This window comes from Pseudophryne corroboree, chromosome 12 (assembly GCF_028390025.1).
Source record: "Pseudophryne corroboree isolate aPseCor3 chromosome 12, aPseCor3.hap2, whole genome shotgun sequence".
In the NCBI taxonomy this organism is placed as follows: Eukaryota; Metazoa; Chordata; class Amphibia; order Anura; family Myobatrachidae; genus Pseudophryne; species Pseudophryne corroboree.
Window position 1 is genome coordinate 95502392 of NC_086455.1, and position 14949 is coordinate 95517340.

Consider the following 14949-nt stretch of genomic DNA (forward strand, 5'->3'; position numbering starts at 1 on the left):
TAACATACTTTGTACTTCCTGAGCAGGAGCACACTATATGTATATCATATTTAACAAAGTTCCTGTTAAGTTATTGAGGGGCCATTTCTGCTAGGAAAAGAAGTAAAAGGTTTAGAATCATAGAAGCCCCCTCTTAACCCCAGCAAGTTTTGTCAAAGGGTAATGTTGCATTTATTTTGTTCTTCCCATTAGCCGAATTTGTGTTTTCTATTTGGCTTTTGAATCCTTACTATATGTCCCTTGGTCCCATCTATGTGTTTAATAATGTGGCTCATGTTCTGGTCTAGGGGGTCTATATTTACTATGAGTCCCATTACTCCTACAATCCCTGGTAAAATGCCCTTTCTTTCTACAAATGTAACATAGTTTTGATCGTGATGTACCATCAGGGGTCTGGGGTTTAGGCTGATGGGACTTTCCTGTATGTGCCTGTATACTTACTGTCCTCAACCTCTCTGCCTGAGATTAGCTACTGTGACCCCTCTCCAATTAGGCACAGAAGTCTGCACCCTGACCCTCAATGCCTTATTGAGCCCATCCATTAGCACAGAGACAGCTACCTCCCTGTAATTCGTATTGTTCCCTATATCCGATACCCCAGTGTATCTAGCCATTATTTGCAAAGCCCTATGGAAATAATAGGATTTTAATACCTACCAGTAAATCCTTTTCTCTTAGTCCGTAGAGGATGCTGTTGTTCCAAAAGGACCATGGGGTATAGACGGGATCTGCAGCAGACATGTGCACACTATAAGACTTTGAATGGGTGTGAACTGACTCCTCCCTCTATGCCCCTCCTTCAGACTTCAGTTAGAAAACTGTGCCCAGAGAGACGGAAATTTAGAGGAAAGAATTTAATGTTTAAACACGGTGAGTGACATACCAGCTCACACCTCAGAATGTGGCATTCAATAGAACACCAGCTGACGGCATGGAAAAACCATACAGCAAAATGTTGACCGGAAACGTAACACAACTTGTATGCATCATGACGGATAATCAGATATCGCATGTCATGGCACGAATAACTGCAGCAACAGACACGACTGCAAGAAACACCACATGAGTGCAACGACAACCAATAGCTGCAGATACAGTACGCACTGGGACGGGCGCCCAGCATCCTCTACGGACTAAGAGAAAAGGATTTACCGGTAGTTATTAAAATCCTATTTTCTCCTACGTCCTAGAGGATGCTGGGGTTCCAAAAGGATCATGGGGTTTATACCAAAGCTCCAGACCGGGCGGGAGAGTGCGGACAACTCTGCAGCACCGATTGAGCAATCTGAGGTCCTCAGCAGCCTGGGTATCAAACTTGTAGAACTTAGGAAAAATGTTTGAACCCGACCAAGTAGCCACTCGGCAAAGTTGAACCGCCGAGACTCCACGGGCATCCGCCCAAGAAGAGCCCACCTTCCTGGTAGAATGGGCCTTCACCGACTTCAGTAACAGCAATCCAGCCGTAGAATGAGCCTGTCGAATCGTATCACAGATCCCGCGTGCAATAGTCTTCTCAGAAGCAGGAGCCCCAATTTTGTTGGGAGCATACAGGATAAACAGAGCCTTTGTTTCCCTAATCTGAGCCGTCCTGGCGACTCAAAAATTCAAGCTCGGACTACCACAAGAGACTTTGAAAAAGCCAAGGGTTAAGCAGTCCCAGGTACCACAATAGGTTGGTTCCTGTGAAAACGCAGAAAGCACTTTAGGCAGAAACTGTTGCCAATTTCTCAATTCCTCTCTATCCACAAGGAAGATCAAAGATGGCTCTTGTGAGGCAAAGCCGCCAATTCCGATACCCGCCTTGCGGACGCCAATGCCAATAGCATGACCACTTTTCAAGAGCTAATTTTTTTTTTTTTAATTGATAAGGCTGAAACCTACACTTTAATGGAGCCTAGCCTTAGGCTTGCATCCACACCTGCATGCAAAAAATGGAGAAAACGACCCAGCCGAAATTCTTCCGTAGGAGCCTTCTTGGATTCACACCAAGACACATACTTCCTCCAAATATGGTGGTAAATCTTCGCCGTTGCTCCCTTATTAGCCTGAAGCAATGTGAAAATGACTTTACCGGCAATACCCTTTCAGGCCAGGATATGGCGTTCAACCGCTAAGCCGTCAAACGCAGCCCCGGTAATTCTTGGTACACGCCCTGTCCTTGCTGTAACAGGACCACTCTTAGAGGAAGAGGCCAGGGATCTTCTATGAGTAAGTCTTGAAGATTTGGATACAAAGCCCTCCGTGCCTAGACCGGAACAATGAGGATCGCCTGAATCTTTGTTTTCTTATAGTTATCACCTTCGGAAAGAGTGAAAATGGAGAGAACACATAGATCGACTGAAACACCCAAGGTGTCACGAGGGGATCCACTGCTATAGCTTGAGTGTCCCTTGACCTGGACCAACATCCCCGAAGTATCCTGTTGAGGTGAAAACGCCCTCACATCTAATCGAGGAATTCCCCAAAGACTTGTAATTTCTGTGAACTTCTTGATGAAGACCCCACTCTCCTGGATGAAGAACGTGCTGAGGAAGTCTATTTCTCCGTTGTCATCACCCAAAATGACGACCTCTAAAAGAGCGTTTACCTGCCTTTCCGCTCATCGGAAACTTTTGTGGCTTCCACCATTTCCGCTTTGCTCCTCATTCCGCCCTAGTGGTTTACTTATGCCACTGCTGTTTAGTCTTCCGACAGAATTAAGACAGGCAGAACACGAAGAAGATGTTACGTTGTAAGTAGTTCTTAATCAAAGAATGCTGATTGCATGCAAGATTTTCTGATTAACCTCTCCCCTTGGGAATTCTTCCCTTGGAAAAACTGCTCTCCAGCCTTGGAGACTTGTATCCATGGACACCAGGAACTAATCCTGGATCCCAAACCATCGTCCCTGTAGGAGGTGAGAACTGTGATGCCACCACAGGAGAGATATCCTGGTCCTGTAAAATAAGAATATTCACCTGATCCGACTCTGGATCATCAGATCTCTTTCCACAGTAAAAAAAAAACTCTTAACCGATCAGTATCCAAACTTATTCCCAACTCTGACCTCAGCGTCGTTGGGATCAACAGCGATTTTTGTGATGAAAGAACTGTCAGAGAGAAACAATAAATTTTACCATTTGTTTCTTTACCTCGCCGTAGTCAGGAGAGCGTCCCCTTACAGAAAAATAACGGCTCTTACTATAAAAGGAAACCATCATACCACCATCACTCTGGTGAACTGTTAATGACAGTCCTGAATAGCAAAAATAGGAAAGTTAAATGCAGATGACACCGCACTTAAAACCTCTTTCTTCTTTTAAAGGTCGGAAATCCCTGCCCTGAGAGATTCCAACTTGTAGTTCTAACTTCTTAAGAAGAAAACATCTTGGGATTGTTCTGACCGAGCTGTCTAGTCTCAGAAGCACGCAAAAGCCAGCTTATTTCCCTTTTTTTTTTAACCTTGTATGGCGTCGCCTACTACCTCCCCGTCCATAGGAGAATTGGTAAGATCTATTTTAAAAATCAGCGAGGGGAATCATCTGGAAACTCGAGTATGTCCCCTATGGACTATATTCTTACCCACTGTGTCAAGTCCATTCCTGGACTGACTGAGGAAACATAGCTCAGGACGGTAGACATACCAGTGGTGTCTGCCGAGATCCACTTAACCAAGCCATCCCCAAACCAGATTATCCCTTCATAGGGAAGATGCTCCAGTATTTCTCGGAGTCAGTGCATACCTCTTGTAGTCGCACGGCAGCATGCTGCAATGTTCTAGATAAGACCCCAGGAATTAATTATATCGGATAACAAGGAAACCAACCATCTTTGAATACAAGTACACCCCCATGCGCATGTAATGCCAATATCATCAAAGCATATAATTAAAATTATAACTTAGCTTCCTGTATACGATCCTTGTTGAGAGGGCCCCGTGTAGACCAGGGGTAGACATTCACTTTATTCTATCCACGGCAGGAAAAGAATAAACACTCAGACTCCTCGTGAGGATTCGAGACCATCTTGTCACAGCTGACCTAGAGCTTCATCAACAGAGCGACCAGCACATGAGAAAGAATAACTTTACTTCAGCATTCATAATAAATTGTAATATAACTGTACACTTTTAAATACACATATACACACACATATACCCATATATACATCTCATATATATGTATATATATATATATATAGTCCCGCAATGGTGTGGCACTTGGCTGGATAAATAAGCAATAAACCAGTCAGGTCTTACAATATATATATAAAATCTGTCAGGAACATCAGGGTCCCTAATTTCACTAGGACGCCCCCACAAAATACTATCACGTCTGTGCTCGAGCTACAGCCCACTGCAACGTACCATACATATATACACCTACAGGTATAGGTTTCTCATATATTTTTACACCCAGTCATCATAGTTGGTGCCGACAGGGTCACCCACATACTACTGTGTTTCCCATACAGTGGGGTATATTTACTAAGGTCCCGATTTTGACCGAGATGCCGTTTTTTCTTCAAAGTGTAATCTCGGGAATTTACTAAACTCAAATCACGGCAGTGATGAGGGCATTCGTATTTTTTTGGAAGTTCATGTTGAAAAATACAAATTAATACACCATCGGTCAAAACGCGGCTGTTTAGGTATGAATCACGGTCATTTACTAACCATTCGTATTTGTAATGTCTACAGTGAAAATGCATTTGCGGTCGTGAAAAATACAATTCGTAAAAAAGTCCTAAAAAAAAGTAGACCTGCTTTTGATAAGCGTGTTTACATGTGTATTCAATTATCCATTAGTCACACCTGAATGTTTGGCCCTATAAAAGGGTCCCAGGCACATTTTGAATATCTCTCACTCTGAAATGGCGGCTGTGGTGTGTGCTACCGAGTTTTTGGTTGCTGGGGGATACCTGAGAGTGCTCCATGACTCTTCAATAAATCAGGGCCAGGTAAGTGAACATGGTCAGCAGGTTGAACAGGTGCCGAGGAGGCTGCGCCAGCCACGTTTTTTTAGGGGACGTTTAAACTTAAACGCATTGTCTGATGATATGGTCATACAGATGTTTCGCCTAAATAGAAACAACATTTTCCGTCTGTATGACCTTGTCAAACTGGGACTAGACCCTGAGACAGCACGCTCTCGCTCTGTCTCAGGCCTGCACAAACTCCTGGCTGTGTTACACTTTATGGCTACTGGGAGCTTCCAGTCTGTGACAGGCGACGTCATTGGTATCTCCCAGACCACCTTTTCAAAATATTTGAATCAGGTGAGTTGAAATATATATACACGTCTATGTCTAAGTGTTGCTTCTGTTAGGTCTTAGAACACAGTATTGTATTGAATACAGATCATGACACTCACCTTATATTTATTAATGTCCACTCAGGTTTTGGATGTCTTGGAACCCAATATAAATGCCTCTATCTGCTTCCCTACCCAGGAGTCGCAGTGGCATGCTGTCAGGGTAGCTTTCTATGAGCTTGCTGGCATGCCCAATGTGCTGGGGGCCATAAATTGCACACACGTTGAGCTGAGACCACCTAGGGGCCGCCAATATATATATACCAATCGACATCTGGCCCAATCCACTAATGTCCAGGTGGTTTGTGATGCAAATCTAAAAATTATGAGTGTGGTTGCAGGTTACCCTGGCGGCTGCCATGACTCCTTCATCCTCAGTCAGTCATCTCTCTTCGATAAATTTGAGGACGGACAAATGCCTGATGGCTGGCTGCTGGGTATGTTCCAAGTGTGTTGTGTGTATGTGTGTTAACTTCAAACTCCATTGTTTTTTAGGGTAATTATTCATCATACACATGTACTAATGTTGCCTATATCAGTTTTTCAGGTGATGGTGGTTATGGCTGCTACTCTTGGCTACTTACTCCATTGTCCCAACCTGATTCTCCTGCTGAACACAGTTACAATCATGCACATAAGTCTACGCGGAATGTGATAGAAAGATGTTTTGGGGTGCTGAAATCTAGGTTTCGGTGTCTGGATAAATCTGCTGGGCTTTTGTTGTATAGTCCCTCAAAGGTGACTAGGATTGTGTTCTGCTGCTGTTTTCTCCATAATCTGTGTTTGAAACAACATCTGCCACATGATGATGGAGAAAACAGTCAGCAAGCAGAGGAGTTAGAAACATCTGGTGACAGTGTGAGTACAGATGTAGGGAGGCAGGTAAGGCAAGAAGTGATTCAGCGGTATTTTACCCGTAAGTATTTTTTTTTTATAAATCACCTTGACTAACCACTTTTATTTAATATATTGTAGGTGTGAATGTGTGTTTTGTTCGTTAGTGTTTGTTCTTTATACTGGTCTGTACATTTTTGTTTATTAAATTCAAAAAAACATTGTCACTCATTACCCCATTAAACCATACACACATAGCGTGTTTTACAATGATTGACACGGACACAGGAATTTTTGTGAATACAATATTAATAAATTTATTGTGTTACGCAAATTTCATGTATTACTCATTTTTTTTTTTTTTGTGTGCTGGGTGAAGATGTTTGACCAGGGTCGTTGGCTCGTGTTCTGCTTGAGCGTCGAACAGGGGAGGTAACTGGGGTCTGGCTAGGGGTAGTCGTTCCGGAGCTGGAGCTGACTTGTTGTGCTGCCATCAGATTGATGCTTTGGCTGAGGTTGTGAATACTGGCATTCAGCTGATTATTTGTGGCAGTGTTGCTGGCCACAATTCGAGACAAAGTTTCATTCACTACTTGGTTGTGCTGGATGACTTGTATTAGGGCTTGTTGCTGCCGCTGTTGCTCATCGATGATTCGCGTTAAATTGGCAAGCATTTGCGTGTTGTCCGCCCTGATTTGCTCCATTGAAGTAGCTATTCTGCCTACCTGAACAATCAGTCTGCCCGAGTTCCGACTAATGCGCGGAAGATGATGGGGCAGACTGGCAAGGTGTTGTGTGTGTGTGTTCAGGTATGCAGTGTTTTGGGCCTGTTGTGTGGCCCAACTGGTCCAAAAGTCTTGGGACATTTGTTGCTGGGGTGGAGTTGGGATCAATTGGGGGCTTACGGAGGCTTGGGGCATATCCTGCTGCTGGGTTGGCTGGGTAGGATCAACGGGCTGCAGGTGCAGTGTAAAGGTTGGCTGTTGGTCAGGTTCCTGCTGGTCGTCCTCGCCCATGATGGTTTGTTCTGTATGGGGTTGACAACAGCCACTGTTTAGTTATAATTAAATTTCTTTGCTTGTCCTAAACATGCCATACTTAATAATACTCATGAAAATGTGTTTTTTTTTGTGTGGTCAAAAAAACTAGGAATCTTTCAGTTACAAACACATATGTGCCTTCACAGGCGTGCGCAGAGACTGACTGGCGGGTTCCGCACCGAACTTCCCCCCCTCCACAGCATTATAGTGTTCTCCCACCTCCCCTGTCCTGGATATAGACTGCTCACCTGGACGGCCCAGAGGAGCGGACCAGGTAAGCAGTCTACATCCAGGACAGGGGAGGTGTGAGAACACTATAATGCCGTGGAGGGGGGGGGGTGGAAGTCCTGTGCAAAACCCGCAATTCAGTTTCTGTGCACGCCTGTGTGTGCCTTCTAATTTACACAACACAATATTTTTTTTTTTTTTTTAAACACGTTTTATTATGATTTTCGACATGAAACGGTACAAACAGTTCTTAAGTGTGTTACATACTGCTAGTATTCAGAAACAAGGCTGTTAAAAATTCGGGCAATAAATGTACTGAAACATTTCACCTTGAGTGTATTTTCTTCTTAGACATTGATAAACTTTAACCTGACAAACATGACAAGACTGTCACAAAATGGGAAAGGTGTAGAGGTGTTGAAGTAAGTATAAATGTGAAAGTAGTATGGATGGGGGGGGGGGGAGTGAGTAGGGGGAGGGGGAGAGGACAGCTTATAGGGTAAAGAAGAGATACCTGAGGAATACATGTAAGGCTTGCGCCTGGTGTTACAGTGAGGATAGTGGGAGGTGATTTCTGTTAACCTCCAAAGCATACATATAAACCATTATGACCTGTATGAGGGAGGGTAAGGCGAGCGGTGTACTTTACATATTGAATAACAAACATCAATAATAATATATATAGAATTACACAGGGGGTGTTAATAGCATTCGAGCTCTCGCCCATTGTTGAGATCCAAGAAATGAAGATATGATGGATTTGCTTTCATCTCCCATTGAATTTATGTATAAGTCCCATTTTTTGTAAATATTAGTAGAAGGGAGAGCTTCTGTGAGTAGGACAGATCTCATATCAAAGTATAGTAGGTATAAAAGGCGTGATTTAAGTTCATGTATGGAGGGTGCCGTTTTCTTGATCCAATGGATTAATATCAGCTTTTTAGCCAAAGTTAGAACCGTGACCACAAAAGGGATGTAACGTGAGATGCCAGCACCAAAGGACCATTCTCTGAAGTCCAACAGTAGACAAGCCTCCGGTGAGGGAGTCAGGGAAAGTCCTAGAGTAGCATTGAGAAAGCATATTGTTTTCATCCAGAATCTGCGTATCTTGGAGCAGTCCCAAAAGCAGTGTAGTAGTTTCGCATTAGACATGTTACATTTAACACATTTCCCCGTTTCCTCAGATAGCATATATTTTCTCTGGGCTGGGGAGATATAAGCTCTATGCAGAAGGCGTAAATGGGTTTCTTGCAAATAGGCGGATTGGAGATATTTAGTGCATCTGCAATAGTTTTGAAGCAATACTACTTCTGACCCACGTAGCCTTGGCAAATCCGCAACCCAGCCTGAGAAAACTTTTTGTGGGTGTAGCGGAGTCTTAGCTTTAGATTCCATGAGATGGGGGTAAAGGTGTTTTATTCTATAGTGACTCAAGGGTCTGGTGCGTAGTATTCTAAGCAGTAAATGGGAGTCGTTGAGCAGAGGGAAGACAATTGGGAGGGACTGTATGTAATGTCTAATCTGGAGATATAGGTAGAACAGAGTGTTAGGTAGACAGTATTGTTGTTGTAGTTCTGCAAAAGAGAGGATATTGCCTCCCGGGTCAAAGACTTTGTTCACCAGAGCTATCCCTTTATGTTTCCAAACCTGAAAAGAAGGGTTGTGAAGGGAGGGAGGAAAGTTTGGGTTCCCCCAAAGGGGGAGGTAATGGGAGAATCTGTAATCCCTATGCAGTTTTTTATGAAGTTTTACCCATGAAGTGTAAGTGTCTTGAAATATCACATGAGTGCATATATTTTTCGGTATCTCACTAGATTTGAGGTGAAGTAGCGCTGAAGGGGAATAGGGGTGGAATAAGGCCTTATCCAACCTAACATCTGTAAATGTGGAAGTATCTAGAAGCCAGTCGCTGGCGTAACGAAAGAATACTGCTAAAGTGTAAGCCGCAAAATCTGGGATGCTAAGTCCCCCTTGGTGTTTAGGTAACATGAGTTTAGAGAGAGCAATTCTAGGTCTCTTGCCGTTCCATAAAAAATTGGAGACAGAGGCGTTAATCGTAAGTATGTCCCTGTTTCTCAGAGCAATGGGAAGCATTTGAATTGCGTAAAATAACTTAGGAAAAATAACAGTCTTGACCGCAGCAGCCCTACCCATCAGCGAGAGAGGGAGAGAGTTCCAGGAGTTCATTAACGTAGCGATTTTGCTTACTAGGGGGGAGAAGTTTGCTTGGTATAATTTATCTATCTTATTAGAGATAAAAATTCCCAAGTATTTCAATTGGGTGGAATTAATCTTAAATTCAGAGAATACCGGGGAAGAGGAGAGATCAAGGGAGTAAGAGCCTAAGGGCATTATTTCTGATTTTTCGACATTTACCCTGTAACCCGAAATATTACCAAATTTCGTAATTATGGACATGATTACCGGAATGGAGTGTAGAGGATCAGAAATGAAGAGGAGCATGTCATCTGCGAACAGAGACACTTTTAGCTCATAATCGGAGATGCGAATACCTCTAAAGCCCGTGGATTCTCGTAACAGGATAGCCAGGGGTTCTATAGCTATTGCAAAGAGGAGAGGAGACAGGGGGCAACCCTGTCTCGTGCCTCTATGCAAGGTGAACCAGTCAGAGAATTGGCCATTACACATGATTTGGGAAATAGGGTTTGTGTATAACATCTTAATATAGGAGATGTACATAGGGGGAATTCCAAAGCGTTCCATTGTGCAAAATAAATGAGGCCAAAGAACAAGGTCGAAGGCCTTCTCTGCGTCTAATGACATAATTACTCCCGGAGGGGCAGTGCCTGAAGAAAGTTGGAGATGTTGTACTGCTGATACCACTTTTCTGACATTAAGGACCGACTGCCTGCCTGCTATAAATCCGGTTTGGTCAGGGTGAATAATTTGGGGTAAAACTTTTTTGAGTCTGTCCGCCAAAATTTTGGCTAATATCTTGTAATCTGAATCAAGTAAGGATATGGGTCTATATGAAGTAGGTAGGCATAGATCTCTGTTTGGCTTAGGCAAAATTCGGATATACGCTGCATTGAAGTATAAAGGTACAGACCCGGATTTTAGCATGTGGTTAAAAGCAGAAACTAGCGAATCCAGAATGTCAGAATGCATCAGTTTGTAAAAGCTCCCGCCAAATCCATCCGGACCGGGGGCTTTTGATGTCTGCATATACTTAATAACAGCAGAAACCTCTTCATGTGTGACAGGTAATGCCAATTTGGATTTCGCGTCATTAGTAAGTTGGGGAAAAGGTATATCATGCCAAGGGGGTGTCTCTGAGGAGAATTGGTATAGGGTATTTGATTCCTCTCTAATCGGGGAGGAATAAAGGGAGGAGTAGAAGTCTTTCATGAGATCCGCTATCTGTTTATTGGTGGATGTGTAGGACCCGTCCGGATAGCGTAAGGGATGGACTGCTGCGGAAGATCTTGCACCCTTCAAGATATTTGTAAGCAATTTTCCAGTCTTATTCCCAAATCTATGATATTTAAAATTAACACTGTAAAAATATTTATTACCTTGTCTAGTGAGATATTCGTCAAAGTGCGTTTTGGCTATATCATATTTCAGCTTGTTATCTGTAGTGTGTGATCTACTTAGATCTACATAGGCCGCAGACAAGTTCTGTTGAAGGTGGAGATAAGAAGCAGTATAGGACTTATTAAGTTTAGCCACCTAGGAGATAATATCACCTCTTAAAACTGCTTTAGCTGTTTGCCAGAAAAGGGGAGGGTCTAGAGTAGCTTGTGTTTCATTATTGCTCAAGAATTTTCTCCAGCTGTCAGCCAGCATTTCTCTAAAATCAGGGGAGGCTTGGAGGTGAGAGGGAAAGCGCCAGGAGAATTGAGACGACCTCTCCGAAGAGATGTGCAACTCAAACCTCAATAGGGAATGATCAGAAACCGAAATCGGTTCTATATGGACTGAGGAAGCTCTAGTGAACAGGGTCTGTGAGATTAGCAGGTAATCTATTCTAGACAAGGAGTGGTGGGCGGCCGATAGACAAGTATATTGTTTTAAAGTAGGATTCAAAGCTCGCCAAATATCTATCAGCATCAAACGGGAAATCAAATAGGGTACTCCAAATTTAGGTAGTGAGTAGGGGTACTTAGGAGTAGTGGATCTATCTAGGTGTCTATCCGAAATAAGATTGAAATCTCCACACACCATCAGGGGTTCATGGAGAAAAGGTGTCAGTGTGGAAATCAGCTGTAAGAAAAATTGTTTGTTGTAGATTGTGGGTGCATATACATTACATAGGACATATGGGGAAGAAAACAATGATATATGGGCTATAACAAATCTACCTTCAGGATCTGTAATAATCTTGGTAATTTCAAGAGGTATACTACGTTTAATTAATATCACAACTCCCCTGGCTTTCGAGGTATATGGGGAAGAAGCTACCAGTTTCCAGCCTAACATTTGAAGCTTCAACATTTCCGAATTAATTAAATGTGCTTCCTGAATAAATACCAGGTCTAGTTTCAGTTTGTTACAATATACCAATATTTTCCTGCGTTTTGCAGGAGAATTGAAGCCACCCACATTCAGGGATCCTACCTTAAGTGAGGTCATCGAGAGTCTGGTAAAAAAGCAAATATCCTACCTCAGTATCGGAATGTGAAGATGCTGTGAGGAAAAGAAGAGAGCAGGGGGAGGGGGGGAGGAAAACACAAGAGGGAGGGGGGGGACATACAAACATATAACAAGAAAGAATATACGTGCCATGCTGCGCACGTCATATGCAAATACAAGTGTAACATGTCACTTCCAGACAATATCAAAATTTTTTCTGAACAATCAAAGTGTAAACGGAACTATAACACCTATAACCCAGAGCATAGCTCCCAACGTCCCCGGTTATAGGTCCAGAATATCTCCCCATGCTGTTCAGGGATGGGATGTAATGGGATGTGTAATACGTATCTCTATACATAAACTTCCCCTAAAAAGAGGGAGGGCACCCTAAAGTAATCCGTATGTAGCTAAAAGATTAAGCTATTAAGGCCTGTCCGATATATCGTCCTCAGAGGATTTTGTTTTATCACAGAGGAAGTCAGCTGCATCTTCAGGGGTCATGAAATCAAAGTGCTTGTCTTTATCAAAAATGCGCAGTTTGGCTGGATAAATCAGAGCAAATTTCTGCTTGTCAGCAATTAGGCGTGAGCATATCGGCGAGAAGGCTCTTCGTGCTTTTGTTAATTCTACTGAGAAGTCTTGGAAAAGACGCAACGTTAAGCCTTCCCATTTAATAACAGGTTGTTTCCTGGACGCTCTCCAGATTTCCAGTTTGTGTGTGTAGCTTAGGCACTTGAATATGGTAACCCTGGGGCGGGTATCCGTGGAGCGAGGGGGTGGGCCTATACGGTGGACTCTTTCAATAACCATATCTTTACATAGGTCATTTATTCCCAAAAGTTGCGGTAGAGTAGTTTTCACAAATTGTTCCAGGGATTGGCCCTTGAATGACTCAGGGAGACCCACCACCCTAATATTGTTACGCCTAGAGCGATTTTCGATTTCTTCTAGGCGATTAGTAATAGTATAATTTTCCTTTTCCAGCCTTTTCACAGCGCCTTGATAATCAGCCAAATTGTGTGCAATTGATCCTATCCTGTTCTCTGCGGTGGAGACCCTGATGTTTAGCTGCTGTATTTGAGAAGAAATGTCACTTACCGCTTTTGAGAGTAGCGGACCCACAGTTGAGGTAATTGCTTCTACTAGATCCCCATAGCAAAGGGGGGAGTCATGGTGTCTCTGAGTGGTGGCCTTGTCAGCATCTAATGATTCAGTTGTCGGCTTCTTTGAAACTGGAGAAGCCTCGTGCGTCTCCTTGCCGGGCGCCATTACAGGATCTGAGCTCCGTTTCACCTGGCGCAGCGTTTGCTGCTGCGATCGCGCCGGCTAGGCTGGCTGTGACAAATTTGTCCATCATGCGGTGCAGTTGGAGCAAGAAGAAGTGTGCAGGGGAGATTGGAGGCTAATTAGCCTTGTAAAAGTATTAAAATAGCCGGGGACGGAGGAGAGCTGTGAGACGCGCTGCTCACTCCATGCACCCGGAACCGGAAGTACACAACACAATATTTAATAAATTTGTTTTGTTCACAGACTCTAAGCCATAATGATATGTGAAACACGAAGATCTTTCACCATTTTACATAAATGCATTTAAAGATTGTGTATGCCCCTTCCTTTTGATAAACACACACAAGGCAGTAAATGTGGTTTGTAACACACTCATTAATTAGTAAAGCCAGTCAGTGTTTTTTTAATAAAAAAAAAAGTAAACTATATTTTATTTGATAAATCTTCAAGAAACATGCAAATGTGTTAAGGTGGCCTATGTTTATAAATGGGGATGTTGGCCATGGTAAACAATTGTATGAAACAATGTTTGTTTTAATTGTTTTTTGTTTTTTTATTAAAAAATTAACAATGGTTGCTATGGCCAACATCACATCTGAAAATGGGTGCTGGAATTTTTCTTAAAAAATACATGTGCTTGTTGATTGACATTATGGCCATGACTAAGAAATTGTAAAAATATAATTGTATTGACACTACACAAACAGTGGTGCAGCTGAAATAACCATGAGAAGACCTAAGGATTTGAAAAGACAATGATATGTGCAAGGTGATAAAGGCACAAGGCAAACAGATACGTTTTTACATTTCAAAATATTAATCTTACACTTTTTTGCCATATAACACCTTGCACATATCAGTGTTAATTAAAATTATTATGCCTTAGCCATGTTCATTCATAGACCACACTGTGTCAAACTTTTGTTAATGTATTTGGGTTTTTTTTAACTCACCAGACAGCTGAGGTGATCGTGGCTCATCACTTTGTGGACTTGCCAAAATTGCCTGTGGTGGCTTGTCCAACACTGCGGAGATGCGCCGCAGGGGTGGCGAAGATGGAGCCACAGACTCAGACTCCACACGACGTGTCTTACTGGGCCTCCTAGGTAAACTCACAGAGCCCTGTGATGGGCGCCTTAGAGGAGGGCGGCTTGCAGAAGAAGAACCTATGTGAAAATATAAACATTAATATTCTGTGCTTCTATGTGTTTGCAGAATATGTGAGTACAGTTAATTCTTACCTGCATTCCCACCATCTTCATCAGTTGGCTGTGGCCTGTCTGTGGTGCTTCTCTGGCGTACTGTTGAAAAATTTGTAAAAACATTATGACCATACTTTGAATACTCATTGTTATCTGAAATTCATTATTGTGATGTAAACATCTTGAACCTAATGTTAAGTAAACTATTTTATGTTTAAACTATTCTGGATTACTTAATTGGGTGTGTATTCTTAAATTAAGATGGTGTTGCACTAAATAATCCAGAAACATAGGTTAATTCTGCACAATATATTGCAGTTAATTTTTATCCCAAAATTGACACAAACAACCTAAAAAAAAACACACAAACACACAATAAACATCAATAACACAAACTAAACAGTATTGAATTAATGTTAATTTAAAAAACAGTTAGGGACAAGCAGGATCTCTGATTATGTATTAGAA